This window comes from Thermobia domestica, chromosome 3, assembly GCF_964235325.1.
Source record: "Thermobia domestica chromosome 3, izTheDome1.hap1.1, whole genome shotgun sequence".
NCBI lineage: Eukaryota > Metazoa > Arthropoda > Insecta > Zygentoma > Lepismatidae > Thermobia > Thermobia domestica.
This window is the reverse complement of record NC_137456.1, coordinates 323,302,223-323,325,212: the sequence shown is the minus strand read 5'-3', so window position 1 is coordinate 323,325,212 and position 22,990 is coordinate 323,302,223. Positions and strand designations below refer to the sequence as shown.

Sequence of the window (22,990 nt, the reverse complement as noted above, 5' to 3'; positions counted from 1 at the left end):
AAAACGACTTCTCCCCTTTTTTTAGTTACATAACCAGTATTGTAGCTTTTATATGTCATCAGCTTCCATACCTCGTAAACAATCTGTTGTTCGCTACGTGGAAGGGGAGAAAGGAGTACATAGCAACTCAATGTTACTGTGCACCTATATCACATGGATTCCACTTTAGATCTACTACCAAGTGAGTTTATGATGAAGAACATTGTTTCTATTGTCCTTATTTTAGTTTTTTTTTTGTGCGTGGGTTTTCTGGGGGTTCTCCCGTTTCCTCCCACTTTCTTCATTCCACCATTTCATTCATTACTCATTATCACCGTCTCCTTTAGCCTAACCGGCATAACCGTGGGACGTAAAACTCAAAATTTCATTTCATTTCATTTCGTTTTTTTTTCAGGGGATACTCCCATTTTCTTGCAAATCCTTATTTTATGAAGTCTTCCAAAATCATTACGTACTATTAATGTATGTATCTCTCAGCACATAGATCATTACTGTTAGTGATGAACCTGCAGATGTAATAAAATTATTTAGTTTCCTTTTATTCACTACATTCAGCCCCAACTGTTGTTATGCAACCACGCTTAACAGACCAAACATCCTTCGCCATTTTGACTTTGTTCAAAATATTGATGGTCTTTCAACGACTTTTTGACGCTTTGTGAGACCCCCAACTTCCTGTGGGGAAATCCGTTTCCCGCCACTGAACGATTCAGAATCATGCATTTTTGAGTAGAGCAGATTACAAGTTTAAGATAATAAAATGAGCCTCAGCTCAATAACTAATAGTTTTGGAGATGTTCACTCCCAAAATTCATTTTCTCATTGTTGGACAGTCCTAGCTCTGAGACTATGCACTTTTGACCACGGGTCCATATGAACTGTTTTCATTATTTTAATATGAGGGATCCCCTTTTTTAGTTTGTCGGTCTAGTTCATTAACACTTTATATATATATACAATAGGACGTCGATAATCCGAAACATCAAAAATCTGAACGCAGTCCCTAGAAGCTTTTTAATTTCATCTTAGCGCTAGTGATAAACAACCAAGAGGGTTGTCCGTCGGCGTTATGTGAAGTCAGTGTTTTTACAAAAGCTCATTCATATGTAATTGTCACACATGTTTTTATTTTTATTTTCCCTTAGGCCTATACAAGGTAAGTTTTAAGTGTGTGTTACAAGAACAGTGTAATTTAGTGTACGAGCAGGTTCTTCAGAAACATTAAATTTAAGAAGTCTTACGTACATTATTGTAACTACTGTATACTGTATAACCACTGTATTGATAAAAGAGAATACCATACAGTATATTTAAACCTAAATGGCATTTTCTTGGTCATTTTCGAAAATCCGAACACTTTGAAAATCCGAACTACATGTGGTCCCAATTAGTTCGTATTTTCGTCTTCCTAGTGTATAAGGTGTTAATGAACTAGAACCGACCATATATATGAAAACGTTCAAACAACAGAGGGATAATTATAGAAAAACAAAACCTTCTTGTATACAAACCAACGGAATTAATGGAGCTGAGTAACTCATATATATATATATATATATATATATATATATATATATATATATATATATATATATATATATATATATATATATATATATATATATATATGGAACCATTAATACATCAGGTACGTTTATCAGTGTTGCATAACTCCTAAGGGGAATTTTTACTTAAACCACCACGGGTTGGAAAACTGATAGAAAATAGAGACAAGTAATTAACGCGAAGGGTTAGGATTCCGAAGGCGCAAGGATGGGAGATTTTTACTGACATTTTCACTTCAAAGGTCTTAGGAAATGCATATGAAATGAAATGAAATCTTTGAGTTTTACGTCCCACGGTTATGCCGGTTAGGCTAAAGGAGACGGTGATGATGAATAATGAATGAAATGGTGGAATGAAGAAAGTGGGAGGAAGCGGGAGAACCCCGAGAAAACCCACGCACATGGTGTTTGTCCACCACAAAGTTCACTTGGCTGGGGCTGGGATCGAACCCGGGACCCCAAGCACCAGAGGTGAACGGTCTACCATTGAGCCACCGTGGCCCTTTAGGAAACGCATATAAGGTTATGTAGTATGTAGTACTTTCCTGGTTGTAGGCTTACATTATATGATAGAGAAGCTTCCATTATTGTAGTGAGCTAAGTAATGTTGGCCACGAAATGAGACATGACAAGGAAACCTTATTTCTCGTTTCATCTCACCTCGATTTTCGAAGGATTCTCGAAAGTTTTTCGTTTTGTTTAGTAAATTTATATAGTTGACTTTTGGAAGTAGTCTTGGAAGAATTTTGCAGTTTGTAATAGAATATTCATTATAATGGTTACTATTGAATAATTAGCATCAAGGGGCAGCGGTGGATCAGTGGTAGAGAGTAGTGCATGGGATCCTTGGTTCGATCCCAGCTCGCGCCAAGTGAACTTTGTGGTGGACAAATACTGTGTGTATGAGTTTTCTCGGGGTTCTCCCATTTCGTCCTACCTTCTACATTCCACCATTTCATTCATTTTTCATTATCATCGTCTCCTTTAGCTTAGCCAGCATAATCGTGGGACGTAAAACTTAAAGATTTCATTTTTTATTTTTTTTTCAATTAGCATCAAGTACAGCACTTAAGCTCCTCAATCAATATTCATGACCAAATGAACATAAAAGTCGTTCATAACTAGTGTCGCCCACGAGACAAGATGAGACAAGTTTTTCTTGATGAGGTACAAGACATGTATCGACAGAAAAAAAATACACTTTTCGAGACAAGAAAGCAGCGAAAACGAGACGAAAATGGTTATGTTTCTGGTTTCGTTTTGAACTTAAAAGTAAATTTCTTGTTTTGAACATCGTGTGTCGCTTTCGCAATGATCCGAGAAATTTCGCTAGGGGCAACACTAGAAGCAAGCGTTATCAGGCAGAGCTCTATTGTTCCTCGAAAAGTGCAACTCGGTTCTTTCGTGTTCTTCTCTTCAGCAGTTGGACTGATCTCAAGCAAATTTTGAATGACCTCGCTTTCATGGGGAATATAGCGAAACTTTAAGAGAAAGTTTAGCCACTTGGGTTTTGGAAAACTTACCTAGTTTTAGTAATGAATTCAGACAGAAGTTTCGAAATAAGGAAATCAATGAATCGTGACGCATTCCCCAGAGAGTAACACGAATAAACCAATATTGATGGAACATTAGAAGGCCTTGACAAACAGTGAAAATCAAATTCTAGTTTTTTCTCGCTCTTTTTTTATTATTATTATTTCTTCGATATACTTTTAGCGATAGACTAACACCAGCTGCTCTGGTTTGACAGAATTGCCCCAGTTCTGAATGATTTAGTCTTACGTTCTAGGACATTTAATATCATAGTTTTGTTGAAAACGTAGGTATATGAAGGAAAATGTAATGTATTATTGTAGTGAACTTGTGCATTTTAGAAGTAAGCGCTCTTTCTTTTTTTCTTTTTACAATCTGTAAACACCCATCGTTCTCGGATCTTAATTCAAAACCTGGATAAAAAGAGAGGAAGTTCATTGCCCGAAAATGTATCATCTTTTGTTATGTAAGCCCGCATAACAACACTGTAGTGCAGGTTGCATATATACAATGTGTTTAAACCGAAGGAAACGAGTATGTATTTTCAATACATTTTCACTCTCTTCCCCGCAAATTCCAGCCTGAACCGAAGCTTTTAAAGAAAAGAAAGAAAACTGTTTTGCACGCTCTTAGATCTGGTAAAAATCTATCTGTGTACAAAATTTGATATCTGTAACTAACTCCTTTCTGCGGGAAAATGTGAAAGTGTGATGACAGATAGACATACACATGTTTTATTGTTTTTACAGGAATTTTCTTAAGTTTGAAAGCAAAGGTACATTATGTTTGACATATACTACATTGATAACATTAATTCTAACAAAAATGTGTGATACATTTGCGATATTGCAAATTTTGGGAAAAAAATCATGTTATCAATTATGTGCAAATTCTCATTGTTTATTAATTAACCTAAAACACATCTGTTGCAGTAATTTTACAACAGTGTTGAAAATGTATGTTTACAAAAAAAAATCATTTTACGGATTTGCATTAAATAGACTTTTTATATGGCAACACTGCAACAACTTTGTCACACTTTCGCACCAATGGATAAATGTAGATGCATACTGTATATATACACACAGGAATTCACTCGCAGGAAATCAGTTTTCTACAACTGAATAGTGATTTTCTTCATTTTGCACTTTTTTTTTTTTTTTTTTTTAATTTTACACTTACGGTAATTTCTTTCGTTACTACACAAAAACGTTACAAGTTCCAGCATTGGTCATAATCTCGAAAATATCTACATAGAACATGCTTACATTTGTTTCAAGTCTTAAGTCTTTATCATTCTTAGACCAAAAGATATATGCAATCAAAATTTTGGGTTGCATAACTTTACGGACACTTAACTAACTAACTCTATGGCCTATGGAACCCGGAGGTTGAATGGCGCGTTCACAAAGGCTCTCCACTGACTTCTATCCTTAGCCAACTGGATCCAATTTCTACACTGTGCATATATACCGCTCAAAAGTTTTCGAACACCTCAGATTTGAGTAAGCGTCTACTGTTGATCTCTATTAATTTGCCACGAGAACTTTGCCACCACCGTGCGTCAGAGGTACCCTTGTGTAAAGCGTACAATTTGGCGACTGTTGGATCGGGATCTGAGAGGTGCTGGAGATGATGTATCTCATTATAAATCTTAAATTAGACAAGTGCAGGGCCGTGCCGTGGGGGGGGGGGGGGTGCGAGCGGGGCGACGGTCCCGGGCACCAAAGTAAGGGGGCGAAAATTCGGGAGAAAAAAGAAAAAATATAGGAAAAATTGTTTGGAATATATGTATGGGTGCGCCGTCGTATACTCTCGCCCCGGGCGCTGATTTTCCACGGCACGGCCCTGCACAAGTGAATTAGACAATTTGTAATAGATATTTCATAGTGTAAACAAAAGTGTGCAAGCTGAGGAGATATAATACAGGGACAACGTAGCGATAGAAATCGAAAGAAGAACAAGTTCTAGATGGTTTGTAGCTCTTTATACCTTGTTAATATGTTAACGGTTTTAAAGTGTTTAATGTTTTCGTATGCTCAACTTTTTCATGTTGGAATAGGAATGATGAACATTGTATTAGGCACATATCAAAGAAAAAGAACCATTTGGTTATTGCAAAAAGGAAAATAAAGGGAAAAAATAATTGTTGTTGCTTCTATACAAATACACACCTTGACTATATTTCTTCATGGTCACCCTGAAGATCAAAGCATTTTTAGTAAAGAGGCACAAGCTTTCGTAGACCCTCTGTGTAGAAATATGCTGCCGGCTACTTTAAACAGTCAAGAATGTGATCAATATTACATTAGCATATTACGTAAAAGCTATAACATAATGTTTTGTTATCACATTAGATTAAAGCAAACTTTTAGAAGAATTTTAGATTGGTTTTACCCTCTTATTTCCTTATTTATTACCGCGCTGCTGCAAAGTAACAGACTCATCTTCTCCAATATTCTAAAATAAGTTTTTTAAAAATTTATTTTGAACTGAGTCCACCCCTTATTTGCGTACGTAACTGTATTGGTTGATTTTAATGCGTGTGTGGAAGCATAACACATTCTTCTGCACTTAAGTCATCTGATACGCCATCTTTTTTTAAAAAAAAAACGCGGGAAAACAGCTTGCTACATGTAATGATATCAGAAGCAGAGCTCACCATAAGAGGGAACAATCCCGACAAATGATATGGGATTCATGAAATATATATATATATATATATATATATATATATTTTTTTTTTTTTTCAAAAATTTTCTTCGTTCAACTGTGATTTTTTCAAGTTTGAAATTCCTGTCAATAAGAGAAAATAATCATAACTTTTCTGTATATTAAACTAAACTAAAATATATTTAAAAATATAATTTTAGCATTGACAAAAACAAAGTTTAGTTCATTGATAATATAAGAATATAGCGACTTTTAAATATTGTTACTTGGTCTTATATAATGTAACCCAGACCACCCTCTGAAACAATCACTGCTTGCATCTTCTAGCCAGGCATATTGTTTACTATGGAACAGTAATTAAATACAAAAATTTTAATGATTTGAGATTATAAGAATAAAATTTTTACTGAATATTTCCTGAACGTTCCTCGTATTAAAGGCACGATTCCGTCATTTTCTGGTAGGAGTGAGGAAAACTGAAAAAAAAAAGAAAAATCAAAATGGCCAACTCGGAATTTGATCTCAGGACTTCTCAATTGTGAAGCGTACACAGTAACCTACGTTATATTAAGAAAGCACTGTGTTTTTGAATTCTAGACAGCAAATCTGCTTAAATTCTATTACTATCCATTGCTTTCATGTTATTTTAAAAGATATCCAAAAAGAATTACTTTTTTTAACGCTCAATTTCTTTTTTTTAAAATGTTTTTATTTGGTTAGCTTACACGACTTCGATGTGGGAGACCAGGTGCGAGGTTATGGGTTCGGATCCGGATTCGCCGTTAAACTGTAGGGCCACGTTTCATATTGTCTTGGTGCTAAACTGGGGTGACCAGATTACTGATTTGAAAAAAAAAAAAGGACGCTTGTTTAAAATAACATGGACCAAAGTAATATATACCTATAATAATTACCGTATGCTGAAAGTAGCTTTATCGTGGACTTAGGGCGTCGCCTATGATCGTTTCAAGTTGATGAGGTGGTTAATAAGCAGTATCACATACTGTCACACTATGAAAGGGTTAAGAATTTATATATTATATAGTCAGACATCCTGAGAGCTTTAAAAAAATATTTATAAATTTTATATTCCTTTCTTAAATTTGGCGTTATGAACAGAAATCATTGTTTGAACGGTAAGACTGCGTACAAAACTTTATTTAAAAATCTCTAAGTTTAACGTCCCACGATTATGCCGGTCAGGCTAAAGGAGACGGTGATAATGAGAAATGAGTGAAATGGTGGAATGAAGAAAGTGGGAGGAAACGGGAGACCCCGAGAAAACCCACGAGCACGGTGTTTGTCCACCACAAAGTCCACACGGAAGAGCTGGGATCGAACCAGGGACCCCCAGCACCGGAGGTGAACGCTCTACCACTGAGCCACCGCGTACCCCCCAAAAACGTTAAACATAAACCGCTACACTGATTCACAAATTATGTATTTTCATATAGGAATTACTCATGTTTAATTGGATTTGCTTTCATTTTCAACTGTATCACATTTCTTTAATGCTCCTATCTCTACTAACATTTGTTTATTTTTCAAAAGGAAATCATAAAATTCACACCATGAATATTCCTTAAAATTATACTACACACATGTTTCCATGGATAAGCTACTCGTTTCCTTTGTCTACTGATATGAATAATAGAAAATACTCTTTCAACGCTAGCATTTACTTATGACTAACGAATGAAAAAAAAAAAAAAAAAGATTCAGCAATTTTCAGTAACTGAGAAACATTCTTCATTTCTTGATTCAGAAAAGTATTTAACCTAAATATTGGTATATACTTGTTCACCATCTGCTAGATTACCGGCATTTAAGAAAAGACACTTATTTTGTAATTATTGTTAAAAATCAGGTAAAAAATATTTTTCTTTCACGTGTTAAATTGTATAAATTTTATGGTTGATAAAGGAACCCACCAAAAAAGAGGGCATTTGACTATTTTCAACAAAATCCCCACGGACGCTTTCTTGGTGGCTGGAAAAGAGGTCATGTCCGGGTAAAAGAGGACATCTTGTCACCCCATGCTAAACAGGACGTGAACTCCAAAGATACCACGTAGTATATTTTTACACTGAACTTTTGATTTTCCGTTCTAGTTGGTTGTCTACCCTTTTCGGAGAGGAAAGAAAAAAGTGTGAAAACAGAAAAAGGCATAAAATAAAAGAAGAGGAAAAGAAAAATACTGCGTAAGCACTTTTCGAGATTTGAAATCGTTGTAAACCTTTAAACAGAGGAACAAGATTTTCGCATTTGGTTCATTTCATTGTAAGCAGAAGCAACGAATCGAAAGCTGATGAGGTCTTGCGGTTTCATATAACTTAGACAAGGTCTGACGGTTTCTTGCCACAGATAAAAGCTTTTTCCAACACTTTTGGTTGAGTTTTGCCTCATTTTCCAACCCCAAACTCATCCTCCCATTTCTGTTTGCCGCACCGAAAACAAAAGAGAAATTTTCCAGGAAAAAGGAAGAGAGATTTTTTTATTGGTTTGGTGCAAATATTAAGATAATTCTTCTCAAGGACGAGTAAATTTCAGATTTTGACGGTAGATGCCACTGCTTTAAAATATCCAGAATAAACAGAGATCAGTGTTGCCAACTTGGAAGATTTTCGTTAAGTTTGGAGTCTCCATCAGTAAGCAATTTGGGAAACTGATGTTTCTTTCACTATTTATCTTCGTTATTTCAAATCAGGTATTAAGTTAGTGCCTATTTTTTAATTATAGTATATGTTTTTCATGTTTACAGCGCCTGAATATTCGATATCTAATTTTACCATTCATTTATTTGAGGATATTAGTCTCTTTCTGCGCCATCTATTTTCTTAAGAATTTTACTCCTATTTAATCCTAAATCATGTTATTCTGTAGAATAATTATTGATGCTATGCACTAGAAAAGTCAGACATTTTAATTTTTATTATGTTCTTTCTTTTTTATTTTCGCGGAGTATTTTTATTTCCAACCATTAGGGCTCATGCTTAAACTTCAAGGGAATCTTAAGCCAAGTTTCACCTTTTTAAAAACGGTACCTTGAAACAGTTTTTATGCTTTGAGCTTAGGTTGAATTTACCTCTCAACTACGTAGCAAAGAAATTATACAACTAAATTTTACAGCAGACAAGTGGTCCCAGCATGACTATCACTGCAGCGTGATATTTCAGCACCAAGGCTCTAGTGTTGTGGTTAACACAGGGCTAGAGTTGATAGGTGTGAAAATAACACACCGGTGCGGTGCTACAGAACTAGACACATGAACGAATAAATGTGCTAATAGGAACAGCACTACAACAGATGTTCATTCATTATATATTCTGTATTGTTAGTAACAGTCCAGCTCGACGTTCCTTCATTCATGTGTTTAGCTCTTTAGCACCACGCCGCTGTGTTATTTTCACACCTCTCAACTCCAGCCCTGTGTTAACCGCAACACCGGGTACTTGGCACTGAAATAGCACGTTAAAGTAATAGCCATACTGGGACCACTGGTTTATGGTAAAATTGAGCTGTATAAACACAGTTATTTTTAAGGCACTAATACTCATGACTATTATTCATCAGCAATCAGACAGTTTTCATTTTTAAGAACAATGATCTAGGAAACTATCACAATCACCTCAAAAACTTGTGCATCTGATATATACAAATATACTATACTTTTTAACGTTCATATGACATTGAAAATTTGTATTAGATTTTACTTTTAGCTACAGCCGACTCAAAATCATGTGTATCAGATTGATACATCCACTGAATATTGTATGAATATAAATATCTAAGTAACTGGCGTTGGAATTTTGTATTAGCTTTTATCTTTAGCTACAGTCACCTCTAAATCCTGTATATCAGATTGATACATCTACTGAATATTGTATAAATATCATAAATATCTTTCATGTAAGTAGTTTTCTGAACGTATGAGTTTTCTGAAATAATTTTCGTTAGCAGAGGTGCTTCAATCTGTTTTCGATGTTTTTGCATTTGTTCTCGATGAACTTCAACTCATATAGACTCTGTCAGTTAGTTGTTTTGACCACTGCCATTTTAACATTTAACTCGATACTCTGATGGAGTTGAAGTAGTGCTACGCAGTTGCCAAAATTTAACACGGAGCCGTTGTGATGAATTAACACGGCTTTTTTTCACTATGCACGAGTCGCTGGAAGTCCTTAAAGAATCCACATGTTGTGCTTAATGAAAATTGAATTTTTTCTTTACAAAATATATACTTAAGCATGTTTGCTAAGATGGGGCATGAATTAACCCTCTTCGCTGTCACTACTTGCATCTCCAAGCAATAAACTTAATTCTTAAGTTTACCTTGCTTTCATTAAAATATGAGCTTTGTTTGATGAAAATAAGTTTCAACTAGAACAAAGATATCCAACAACAGGTATTTTCAGTTCAGAGCAGAAAAAAGATAAAGGTACTTAATTCCCCGGGGCGGCCATTATATCCGTACTGTAAGAAACCTCTAACCGTAGAACAGGAAAGTTAACGAATTGTTTCCTTCCTTCTACAAGGTCTTTTAACTTTTTTCTTTTTTTCTTTTCCTTTTTTTTTTTTTTTTTTAATATTCCAACCATCGGTTTTGAGTTGCCGGTCGGCGAGATCATTTTACCAGTGTGCCGAATTAAATATGGTATCGATTAAATGTAAGCAATTGTAGGTAAGTTACTTGTAAAATGTAATACGTTACAAGTTACTTTACTTTACCTTAAAATGTAACGCGTTACTTGTCCCAGAAAAGTAATTGTTTGTTGCCGTACTTCAAAAGTAACGCGATACTTTTTAGGTCCGTATATATATATATATATATATATATATATATATATATATATATATATATATATATATATATATATATATATATATATATATATATATCCAACAATTGTTTATTAAACAATGGTGGCCTTCAACAATGAAAGAACAACAATATGTGAAATCGACACATACCCTTCCATAGATATCTCAATCGTTTATGAGTGTGCACAGTTTGGTTAGTTTGTGGTAGAAAGTGTGGCAGATAGAGTTGATTGTTTATTTAACAATGGTGGCCTTCAACAATGAAACTAACAACAATATGTGGAATCCACACGTACCATTTCCTAGATATTTCAATCTTAAATGGGTGTGCAAAGTTTGGTCAGTTTCTGGTAGAAAGTACGGCAGATAAAGTTGATTGTTTACTTAACAATGGTGTCCTCTAACAATGAAACTAATAACAATATGTGAAATCGACACGTACCATTCCCTAGATTTTGTAACGTCCATTAACCAGATTATATCCGGTTTTGGTTAATTTTTGAATTGTTCATTTTATTTTTGATTGTTTTAATTTTATTAGTTGTATATGTTAACATTGGTGACGGTGGCGCCATCTACCGTTTTAGACAAACTATTTGGACGATATAAATAACCTTAACAAGAATTTTAGGAATGATCCAAAAGAATGGATCAAAAGATTGCGATTTTGGCCAATAAGTAGTTTTTGGATCAGGGGCCACAAAATTTTTGAACGACTCGTAAATCGAGTTTTTCTGCGGATAAGCACATCATACTGAATTAGACGATAGTTTGCATTTGGCTACATTATATGTAGTTCTCCAGATATAAGGCCTACAAGAAATTTTTTGATTGAAATATATTGTTTTGGATCAGGGGACACAAAATTTTTGAACGGCTCCTAAATCGAGTTTTCGTATTTTCTACGGAATAAAGCATAAGCCTGCCATACGTCCCGTAAAAAACGGGACAGTCCCGATTTTGCGCCCGAGTATCCCGCGTCCCCGTAAACTTAGTTGGGACAGACAAATGTCCCGTATTTTAATTCCGCCCCATTTCTTCTATCAATATCAGCTTATTCTAACAGTGAAAAAAAATCTAACATTGGCTGTGAATCCTGAAATTAGTGAATAAACAATAAGCTGTAACATGTAATAGCATCGAGCAAGCTATCCCATCACCCTCTCCAATTTGATAGCGAGCAAGCCAATAGACTCGCAGTGCTAAATTGCAGTTGTCCCTTAGCAGTTAAGGGGATCTCTAATATTTGATAAAGTGCACGAGCTGAGCTATCGTTGATAATACAAGTGACATTCTAATTTTCTATCAACAAGAATGCCTAAACTGTAGGAGAACTACCCGTTTCTGAAAGCAACGAAATTGAACTATGAAGTTGACTACAAAATCTACAATGCTACTTTTCCCATTGCACCTGGTGGAAAGTCGGACACTCTGCAACACTTAAAAAGAAAAGGCAAACATATGATGACTTCGAGTGCTTCTACATCTACAAGCATAGGGAAGATGAGTGACTTTTTCTCCAGCAAGATATTAGGTAAGTTAAAAAGGGACTTTAAACTCAAAATCAACTTAACTACTTGTACTTGCTTCTATTAAATGAAAATAGCATATATGATGATAATATAGCCATTATATTATGGCATGTAGAACAGTATGTGAATATCAAAAATATAGCATATTTTCAGCGTATATTTTATTCATTCTTACATTTTTTTTCTATTTTTCAGTGCCCGAAATAATTCGGGATAGTCCAGAAGAAATGTCGTAGGCCTAACATTTTTAGATAGCTCCGTATTATTATTACACGGAACTCTTGCTTTGTTTCTGTTCAGTAATAAGTAGATAAGATGTTTCTGAATAGAGCATATTCATTTAGAGCGCAAATTCATTCTATTCTTACATTTCTTGTATTTTGAACTGTGTTCGAAATAACTCGGGATAATCCAGAAGGAGTTCTTTTGAGGAGCTATAAATTTCGAAATTTAGTTCTGAATGACAATTAACATAGATCATGAGAGGCTGCATTTATGATAGATTTAAAATATGAAATTTTAAAAATATGACTTTTTTGGGACTTTTTCTGCAAAAATGTAGACCGCGAAGCGGTTAAGTGATAAGGTCTACAAGAAAATATTTGATTAAAATTATATTGGACCTTTTGATCCAAAAATCGTTACGTTATATTATAACACTGAAATGAAGAAGACTCAATATGCACCAAGTCAAAGGAGAAATATTTATCTTCCTATCTAATACTTGCAATCGTGTGATATGTATTTTCCTTCCTACATGGAAATATGGTTCTACCATGCAGAAAAGAAAAAAAAAAGATAAAAAAAGTTAAGCTTAGATAGACTGATTGTGACACTGATCACTACCTGGTAGCAGCGATAATAAGAGAGAGATTATCGTTGAATAAAAGAAAACGGAGATAATTAATTTAAAGAAATTAGATGAGAGCCAGGTAAGAGAGGAATACAAGATTGAAGTTTCGAATAGATTCTCGGCTTTAGAAGATTCGGAGTGCACTAGTGTTGAGGACACTTGGATTGAAATTAGAGATAGTATTAAAATTTTAGCAAAAGAAAAATTGGGATACGCGGAAATATATACGAACAAACCATGGTTCGACCAGGAATGCATTAAACTAGCAGAGAAGAAAAAAACAGGCAAAATTACGGTGCCTACAAAATCCGAATGAAATAACTATACAAAATTTCGTAGACATCAGGCGGAAATTTCCAAAACTTTCAGAACAAAGAAACGTGATTTTTTGAAAGCGAAAATTAAGGAACTTGAAGATAATAGTAAAAATAAAAACATTCGTGACATGTATAAGCGGATCAACGAATTTAAGAAAGGCTATCAACCTCGTGCTTATATATTAAAGAAATCTGACGGTACAGTTCTCACTGATATGGATAGCATCTTAAATAGATGGAAAGATTTCTTTAACGATTTGCTTAACACGCAACCAAAAACTAAACATTGTTCAGCGTAAGCTCTAAACTCCGATAAACAAAAATATTTGTATCCTTCCGCTTGTCACAAATACGATTGGCTAGTGATGTATCACTCCCACTCCCCACGGGGAAAAGCAAATTATGCACGTGCATTTTGACAATACTGTCTCGTGTTGTCCAGATACTTATAGCAGCAGCAGAAAAGAAAGAAAAGAAACTCGAAATATTTTTTAAAAATAAAAAAAAGTATTTGAATTTCGCTCTATTGTTGCTTAGTGAGTAAAGGTTTGCTTTATTGGTGTTTCACCACAACACTCGCGGAACCTGGATTCATGCCAGTCATCTTTCAGACTTTAAAAGTAGAACACCCGTCCACAGTTGAGTTGGCGCCATAATTACTGCGCATGCTTAGTGTTTATTTCTATTGTTTCTTTAGCCACACTCGATTGCAGTATTATTAAATAATCAGTATTATATTTTTGTCATTTATAATAATATAGAAGTTTTATATGAAGCTTCATAGTAAAAGTAATAATGCAATCACATGAACTATTTTGCGGAGGAGTACAAGCGTCGGTAGGACAACAGCAAATCAGCGAGATTTAGTTTCGCGTGGCTTTGTTTATCGCAGTTTAGAGCTTACGCCGAATAATGTATAGTGTGCGTGGAGAAAAGGAGATACACACCGCAGAACTGTATATTCCAGAACCCAACCGAATAGAAGTAGAAACCGCTATAAAGAAATTAAAGAAACACAAATCTCCGGGTGTAGATGAAATTCCGGCTGAGTTAATTTTAGCTGGAGGCGAAAAATTGTGGAACAAGATACACAAACTCATTCTCCTTATCTGGAACAAGGAAGAATTGCCACAAGAGTAGAAAGAATCAATCATTGTTCCAATTCACAAGAAAGGCGACAAAACTGACTGTAATAATTATCGAGGCATTTCTCTTCTGTCAACATCCTATAAAATCCTTTCAAATATTCTATTAGCAAGATTGACTCCATACGCAGATGAAATTATTGGAGATTATCAGTGCGGATTTAGACGAAATCGATCAACTATCGACCAAATATTTACCATTCGACAAATTCTAGAAAAGAAGTGGGAATACAATACCCCGGTACATCAACTATTTATTGATTTTTAGAAAGACTTACGACTCGGTTAGGAGAGAAACATTATACAACATTCTTACAGAACTTGGAATACCGAGAAAGCTAATTAGATTAATTAAGATATGTTTAAATGAATCCCAAAGTAAAGTCCGGGTAGGAAAATTTTTGTCCACGAGCTTTCACGTCGAAAATGGCCTGAAACAAGGAGATGCGTTGTCACCATTATTATTTAACTTTGTCCTGGAATACGCTATAAGGAAAATAAATAGCAACCAGGGCCTAGAGTTGAACGGTATTAACCAGGTTATGGCATATGCTGATAATGTAAATTTAACAGGGGATGGCAAAAGAGCAATAGAAAGAAATGCAGAGATCTTATTAAACGCTTGCAGGGACATGGGTTTAGAAGTAAATGCGTCGGGACCATAATACAGCAAATTATAGACGCGTAAAAATATCAAATACTTTTGATAAAGTGGATACTTTCAAATATCTAGGATCAATATTAACAGACGAAAATCGTATTCACGAAGAAATTAAATGTCGACTAAAAACATGGAATTCATGTTATTATTCGGTTCAAAATCTCTTGTCGTCGCGAATTGTGTAGAGGAATTTGAAGCTTAAAATATAATGCCTGTTGTTCTATATGGTTGTGAAACATGGTCGCTATACTCAGAAAGAACATAGGCTGAAAGTATTTGAGAACAAGATCCTGAGGCGAATATTCGGACCCAAGAGGAACGGGAATGGAGAATGGCGGAAACTTCATAACGAGGAACTACATAATTTATACGCTTTACCAAACATTGTTAGGGTCATCAAGTCTAGGAGGCTTAGGTGGGCAGGTTATATAGTTAGGATGCTAGAAAGGAGAAACGCTTTCAAAGTCTTGACTGGAAGACCAATTGGAAAACGACCATTAGGAAGACCTAGGCACAGATGAGAGGACAATATTAAGATGGATCTCGCAGAGATAGGAATACAAAGTAGAAACTCGATCCAGTTGGCTAAGGATAGAAGTCAGTGGAGAGCTTTTGTGAACGCGGCACTGAACCTCCGGGTTCCATAAGCCATACAGTTAGTTAGTTAGATAGTTTAGTTAGAGTAATTTCAAAATCAAATTCAATAATTTTTCAATTCACGGTAGACTAATTTCCATTTATTGAAAACCAACAAATCATTTCAAATATTAATATTTTATTAAATGATGCGTGACCTCAAAGAAAGAAATAAAGTTATTCTTTAACTTTAATATATATTTATTTAAGAGTACTTGTGGGGAAAAAAGGAAGTGGTAATGCAACAGCTCCCGTATTTCTGTTTGAAGCCTATGTTACTTATTATCGAATATTTATTCATTTTTTGTATGTGTGTGAGATGTAAATGTGTATGTGTATTTATTTTGTGTACATTATATTAGGTACGCATTGATTTTTATTGATTATTCATAGATTTTTTTTTTAAAAGAACATCAATTGTTTTCGTAAAGGAACACGACATGCAAATAGTCGAATTTGACATATCAGCGAAAAGTACAGAGTTAACATAAATGATTCATTCGGCTATATTTTCAAAAGTATTACACGAACACATATGAAACATATATGAAAAGGACCACAAATTCACCAAGTTTGTATTTGGGTGATCAAGGTGGCAGCACGAGTCCATTATCTTTCCTAATCGGGTGTGGCAGTGTGTCGAAAATGGAGGGAAAGCAAGAAAAAAAGACGTCATCTGAAAGTGTGTCGTGTCACCAAAGGGGCACGTACTGAACATTTGTAGAGAGTATATAAACTTGATGAGTTTGTCGTTCTTTTCATATATCTTTCATGTATGTATGTGTAATACTTTTGGAAATATAGTCTTTTCAAAATGAATGAATCATTTATGCCAACCCTGTATAATGACTTTGAAAAACTGTGTTCCCAGAACAAAATGAAAAGATCTTCGCCCAATTTCTAATGCTGAAAATTCTATTTTCCATTGTTTACAATGAAAATTTGCGAGCCAAATGCTTTTTCAATGTTAAGTCTATGGGCATCCTTTTTTCGGTGATTATTCCTCAATGATATATCCGACCGAGACATTTCATTAAGAGTCTTCATCCCGGCGAAATTAAAATACCGCTAATTTTACAGTAATTATGTGATATCTTCAAATAGATTAAAAAAAAATAATTGAAATATGGAACAAGAGCGCCCTAGACAATATTATTTTGCGTGAGGTACCGTTATCACAAGTCACCTAGTGGCTTTCCGTTTTCAGCTGTTTAGAAACGCGAAAATAAATGCCGATTTTCAAAATGGCTCGAAATCAAAAGCAGATAAGTGAGTCGTGATAACGGTTTCTCATGTAAAATAATATTGTCTAGGGCGCTCTTGTTCTACATTTCGATTATCTTTTATCTATTTGAAGATATCACATAATTACTGTAACGGTTCAGGCATCTCGGAGGTCTATCTGGTCAAACGAAGGCCTAAGTCAAGTAAAACGGAGCTTAGCTCCAAAAATTTAAGATTAAAAGCAAAATTGTTTTGACCTCCACCCTCATTGTTAAGATGCAAGTACTGTTCAAAAAGTAAAACTCATTTGAATATTAAAACGAAACGTCATTTAAATATTTTCCAAGAGTTGATTTTACCTCCTTTTTTAACATTATTTTCCAAGGATGAACTTTACCTCGCTTTTGTACATCAATATTTTTCAAGTGTTAATTTTACCTTCCTTCTACTCCATTATGTTTCAAGAGCTAATTTTATTGCCATTCTACTCCACTATATTTCATAGATTGTAATCCCAAGCAATTGATCTCTTTCCTACACCTCATTGAAACAATACAGCAAGGTTCATTAAAATAGGATATTCTTGTCGAAAGTTACCGTGGAACAGTCACACTGAGGGAAAAAAATGTAGGTGGCGCACTTAAAAAGTTAGGTTACATGCGTAATTCCTGTAGTTTTCGGACTTAACGTACAGCAGACGTATAACTGAAATGCTTTATAATACCTTCTGTATAAGTGTTCCGTCTATACGTACTTTCCGTATGAAACTATGTAAGCGGTCAGGATTTCACATACAAATGGACGTGTATATAACATATAGCTGACGAAGGTAACATAAGTATATGCATGTGATATACGGCAAACTGTTAGATGTCAGACTTCCTGCAACGGCATGATGTAACATCTAAGGGCAGTCCCTATGTAGCATACGGTGTACAATATACCGCTGTCCGGAGGACGGATTTTTCCCTGTGCAGTCGGACAGACAAACACGCACAAAAAGCATATTGAGTTAAATGGTTCATGTACTAGATCGCTTCAGTAAGTAGAGAAATGAACACTTGAAAGAAATTCCATTTGCATCCATGGTTCTCTAGTCTGCAATTTCCTCCCTGCTCATACCTTTTGTCAATCTACGAATCTCAGAAGGCTTTTTTTAAAAAATGGCCTAATTAATTCGAGCCAATACTCAATATAATATCCAAATTAATTCGGAATCTGTCCGCTACTTTATGTGAGCTTTTCGTTTAGAAAAGTACAGCAGTAAGAAGTTTATCTTACGGGATGACAAAGTAAATAATATTTGTATAATCAAACATGGCACATTAATGACCCCCCATATCACTGGGAATAATACGGTTTCCAGTTTGCCAAAGTCTCAGAAAAAAGGTACTTTTTCTCAATTAAACAACTTTTTTTTAAAAAATCTCTATTAACCCTTGGAGTACCAAGACATAAATTTTACTTAAATGTCCAAGATGGGGTCAATTTGACCCCATACGTTTTTATGACTCTAAGGCCAGCAAAGAGGTCAAATGATATTCTATTGTTACAATACAAGCAATGAACTTTATTGTAAAGAGGAAAATGTACCATATAAGAGAAACTAACAAAATTAGATTGGCGCCAAAACTTGCTTGCACGAAAATGCCATGCCCTAAGCGCCATCGACATTTGGCGGAATGAGAATTTTTTTCTTTCCTCCTCTCGGAATACGACTGAAAACTCTTTATTCTATGATTGACCAAGATGGGGTCATTTTGACCCCATTTACCATTTCTGTAAATAAAAAGACAAATTAGACTCTATGATACTTGTTAAGTGTACAAAATTATTCAAGAGACTCTTATAGAAGCATATATTTGTTTATGCAATAAAAAATAGATGTCTCGCTGGGGTCAAATTAACCCCATCTTGGTACTCTAAGGGTTAATAATCTGTTTGACTGGCTATGGAATATAAATCTATCTATTATTGCTACGTTATTTAGATTATGAATTGTTTTACGTATTGTTTCATTGACTCGTTACTTTCATGTTTCATTCTAAATTAACATTATGAAAAAGTTAAATAAAGTTTTATCACATAATGTTCCTTACAAATTAAAGAACATCTTTATACCAATATAAATGCCAGATATATATAATTACGATTGGAATGAAATGGTTATTGGCCATGTGACTTCTGAGAGGAACACCAAAACTATGAAAGAACTGTAACCGCTACCATTACAGTGTCAATAGCTATATTCACTTGAAGAGAATTGCCCTCAAAGTTACTAAATTTGGTGTGAAGATAAGGTCCAACAAAAATGTTAAGAGACACAAAAGACAGATTGGGTCAAATTTGAACTAATTTGGCCTCGGGATTGTTAAATAAGCACTTATATTTCGTTAACCTCGAAATTGCGGTGTTGAGAATTAAGGAGGATGATATAGAGAAATTTCATTTGGGAGGAAGAATCCGACTTTTATCACCAAAGCCTCATTATTGTCTGCAAAACTAGTCATTTGTTTCAAGTATTTTCCGAGATAGAGTTATCTTTAGCATCGCTATACATTCTGTAAAATACTACACTTGAACTTAACGTGCAATGTAATGAATTGAAATATTAAACGTTATCATCATAGATATTCTATCAATATTGGCAACAGTGGCGGATCCAAGGGGCAATCGCCCCCCCCCCCCCAGAAGAGGAAACTTTTTTAAAATTTAATATATAAACAAAACCCATCCCAGAGTTTGGAGCTCTTAAAAGTAGCTCTAAGTAGCAGTATTACAACTCACCGCTCCCTAGAAGTCCTTTCTGGATCCGCCCCTGATTGGCAAGTCACTTGCCGCAACTGAGACGCTTTCATGCTCCACGGTCTTCAGCTAACCTTTTCGTCTTCACGTACGATTCTTTTGTTTTTATACCGTCCATCAATTGTAGTCTCCTTCGCACCCTCCCTTTCTTTCCTGTTACCATACTCTCTGCCACGTCCCTCATGAATTCCTTCTTAGCCCATGTCCCAACCAGTTTCTCTTACTCGTTTCAATAATATCGAAAATTGTTCTTTTCTCCTCCATCACTTTTAACACCCTCTCATTCGTTTTCCGCTCGACGCAGATAATTCTTTCCAATCTTCTTCACACACACATTTCGAAAGCTTCCACTCGTTTTGCATTACTTTTGCGTAATGTTCATGTTTCTTCACTATACAGTACAATACTCCACGAAGTATTTTATGAATCTTTTTCGCAACTCTATTCAAGACTACAAAATAGTCTTTTCTACCTCCTAAAGGTTTCTTTTTCCCTTCCTACCCTTGCTTTTACTTCACGTTCACATTTATCGCAAAGTAGTCAGTTGTTTTATTTTCTTCCCTCCTACTTCTATATTTGACACTGACCACTTCGTTCCAAACACCATGTTTTTTGTTGTTTTTTTTTTTTTTCATTTTAAAATTTATTTTCATCCCATATTCTTTATAGCCCTTCCTCATGTTTTCTAACATCTTTTTGATTTCCTTTTCTAATTCCACAACAAGCAAAATTAAACCTGCAATCGATAACAAAACTTTACATTTTCAAAATTCTCAAATCATTGTTATTGTTTTCAATTTATTGCAAGCAACGATTAACAAACATCTACCTCCACTTTATACATTGCCTGTTTTATACACATTTTAAAATTTAATTAAATATTTTGTTTGATTACACGTTGGGATACACAATAATATATATGCGATCATAAGTGCCACTCAAGAATGTTAGCCCTACCTTTTACATTTTAGGAAAAAAGGAAACGCTTATATTCGAATAAATACGGTAGTTCAACTCCACCTTAAAATTACACCATTTTCTGATGCAATATTTTGACAAGCATTGCTAGCTCAAGAGTAGTCAGCTAGTCTCGCAAAATGTGAATGAGATTCAAAGGACCAAAGTAAATAAATGTATTTCACAAACACTAATATCTATTAATGAACTACATTCTATTTTAATATATTCGTCACTTGCTTCTGCCAGATTTCACTTTTTTTTGTTCAATAAATTGGTAGAATATATCTATCCGAAGTGAAAAAAACTGGGCCATATCGATTAGCCATCAGGAAAGATAAATATACCCAGTGCATGACGAAAGGTGTGGATCTAGTAGCCTACATTATTAGCTTTTGTCCTTGGGTTATCCTTAACTCCACTTGGAGGACACTGCAAATACTCTGACACGTGATCAATCATAACATATTATCCTCGCGATTTGAAATTCAATTTCATTTACATTATTCTGTTTCCGACATAAATCATATGGCTAGATGCATCAATATTTATATCAGGATTCTGATTACGGTATTGTACGTATATATTACCACTTCCAATAATTTCGATATTTTTGTGAGGCATATACTTAGGTCCATAGTCTGGGAAGCTAATGAGTTTCTCTGGAAATTTCACGCAGATTCTGTTCCAAAATGTCTGTAAACTGTCGGAAACTCTGCACTAAAATTGCAGTTTCCATCCCAAAAACTATAATTCTCGTCCTAAAGTTTCGGTGTTAAATACTAATTTGTTCGTATCAAAAAGAAGTTATAGTGTATTACTAAATATATATTTGTTATGAGTGTGAACAGAACCATTTCCACTAATAAAGTAGAATTGTTAATTTCTATATACACTTGAAAATCAGTTTAATTTAGTAGTTCAGAACTGTGAATTTTTGTTCTTTTCATTAATTCTAAACAATTGTTCTTATTTTATAAAATTTACAATAACGCATAGGTGATTGGTTGTCAGTAAAATAAACAATTAGTTGAGCTATAATTTATTAAAATGTAGTTTATAATTGCGGAGCTCATTTTGAATATTTCTTTTTACTTTGAAAAAGTCAAAATAGTTTTGTTATAATTAGTGCTGGTACTATTTTGTTTAGACACAGAATAATATGATGTGCTATTATATTGAAAATAGCAGATAAGAAACATTTCAACTTATATATTTTGGATTTTTCTAACTTTGAAAACAGTACAAACCTAAAATTGTCATAACATCCACCCATACCAGCTTCTTATTTCAAAACTTCAAGCAAGAACACAATGTCTTTTAAAAATAAATATTTGATCAAAGGAATAAACTCTGAAGATATATTGTAAAAGACGAATTATAAAAATACAAAATACTTTTTTCTTTTGACAGTCACAGACTATACTGTAGATTATTTTTGTCCCAAAAAGGAAAAATACAGATTAATCGAAATAAATGTACAGCTAAGCTATATTGATTATTTAATATCGACGCAGAGCTTTCAATTGATCAGAATTCCTTCCAATTCCGAGAAGGAGTAAAAAACTATTTGTCTATTATTTGGATTGTTAGACAGGTGTCGCAAGTAGTACTACTTCCTCAATGTAGGCCAATGGGAACATATAAAGCTGATACATTTTGTCTTCTGTTACATTACTGAATTCCACGTAAGCACAAGGTTTTTAAAATCACATTTGACCATAGACAATGTTAATATAGATATTACATTTATGTAACTGCCAAAGAAGGTGTTGTACTCACCGAATAATTTTTGCCGGCGTTTTCCCAACACGAAACAGCCTGTTTCTCTGTGCCCCTTGTTGGCCCGGCTCTAGACTTCACCCTGAGCTCAGAAAATCCATATCAGTTGTAGATTAGCGGAATGCGCATGTCCTTTCAGGGATCGATGCCGAGTCGACCATTGCCTGCTGGAGTGTGCGCCGTCGGTGACACTTACGAATGGAGTAGTGGTAAAGTGTCATGTTATTTGTGTGTGTGTATGTGTGTGTGTTCTTGGTATGCAGGAAGATTCGTCTATACACTTACCCTCTCCAAGAGGATGGAAGTCAACGCAATGCCAATATTAATAACCTCTATTGAGACGGTGGAATTTGCAACTATTGCAAATTTGAAGAACAGCGTCATAACAATGGTTTGCCTTCGTTCTTTCTTCACGACAACCTTCAAGGATGCGAACCACAAATATATTAACCATAATTACAATTCTCTCTGTACTATTAGACTTCC

At 34.7% G+C, this 22,990-nt stretch overlaps 1 protein-coding gene across 3 annotated transcripts in view; it reads right to left on the bottom strand.

The window, feature by feature from the left end:
* LOC145681178 (glycoprotein 3-alpha-L-fucosyltransferase A-like) overlaps nucleotides 1–22,573 on the bottom strand; it is a 304,701-nt gene extending 282,128 nt beyond the window's left edge. For all 3 annotated transcript variants that reach the window (XM_081752653.1, XM_081752655.1, XM_081752656.1), the window contains exon 1: nucleotides 22,505–22,573. The gene's annotated coding sequence lies outside the window, so the exon portion shown is untranslated. The remainder of the gene's footprint in view (nucleotides 1–22,504) is intronic.
* Between the last annotated feature and the right edge of the window lie 417 nt (nucleotides 22,574–22,990).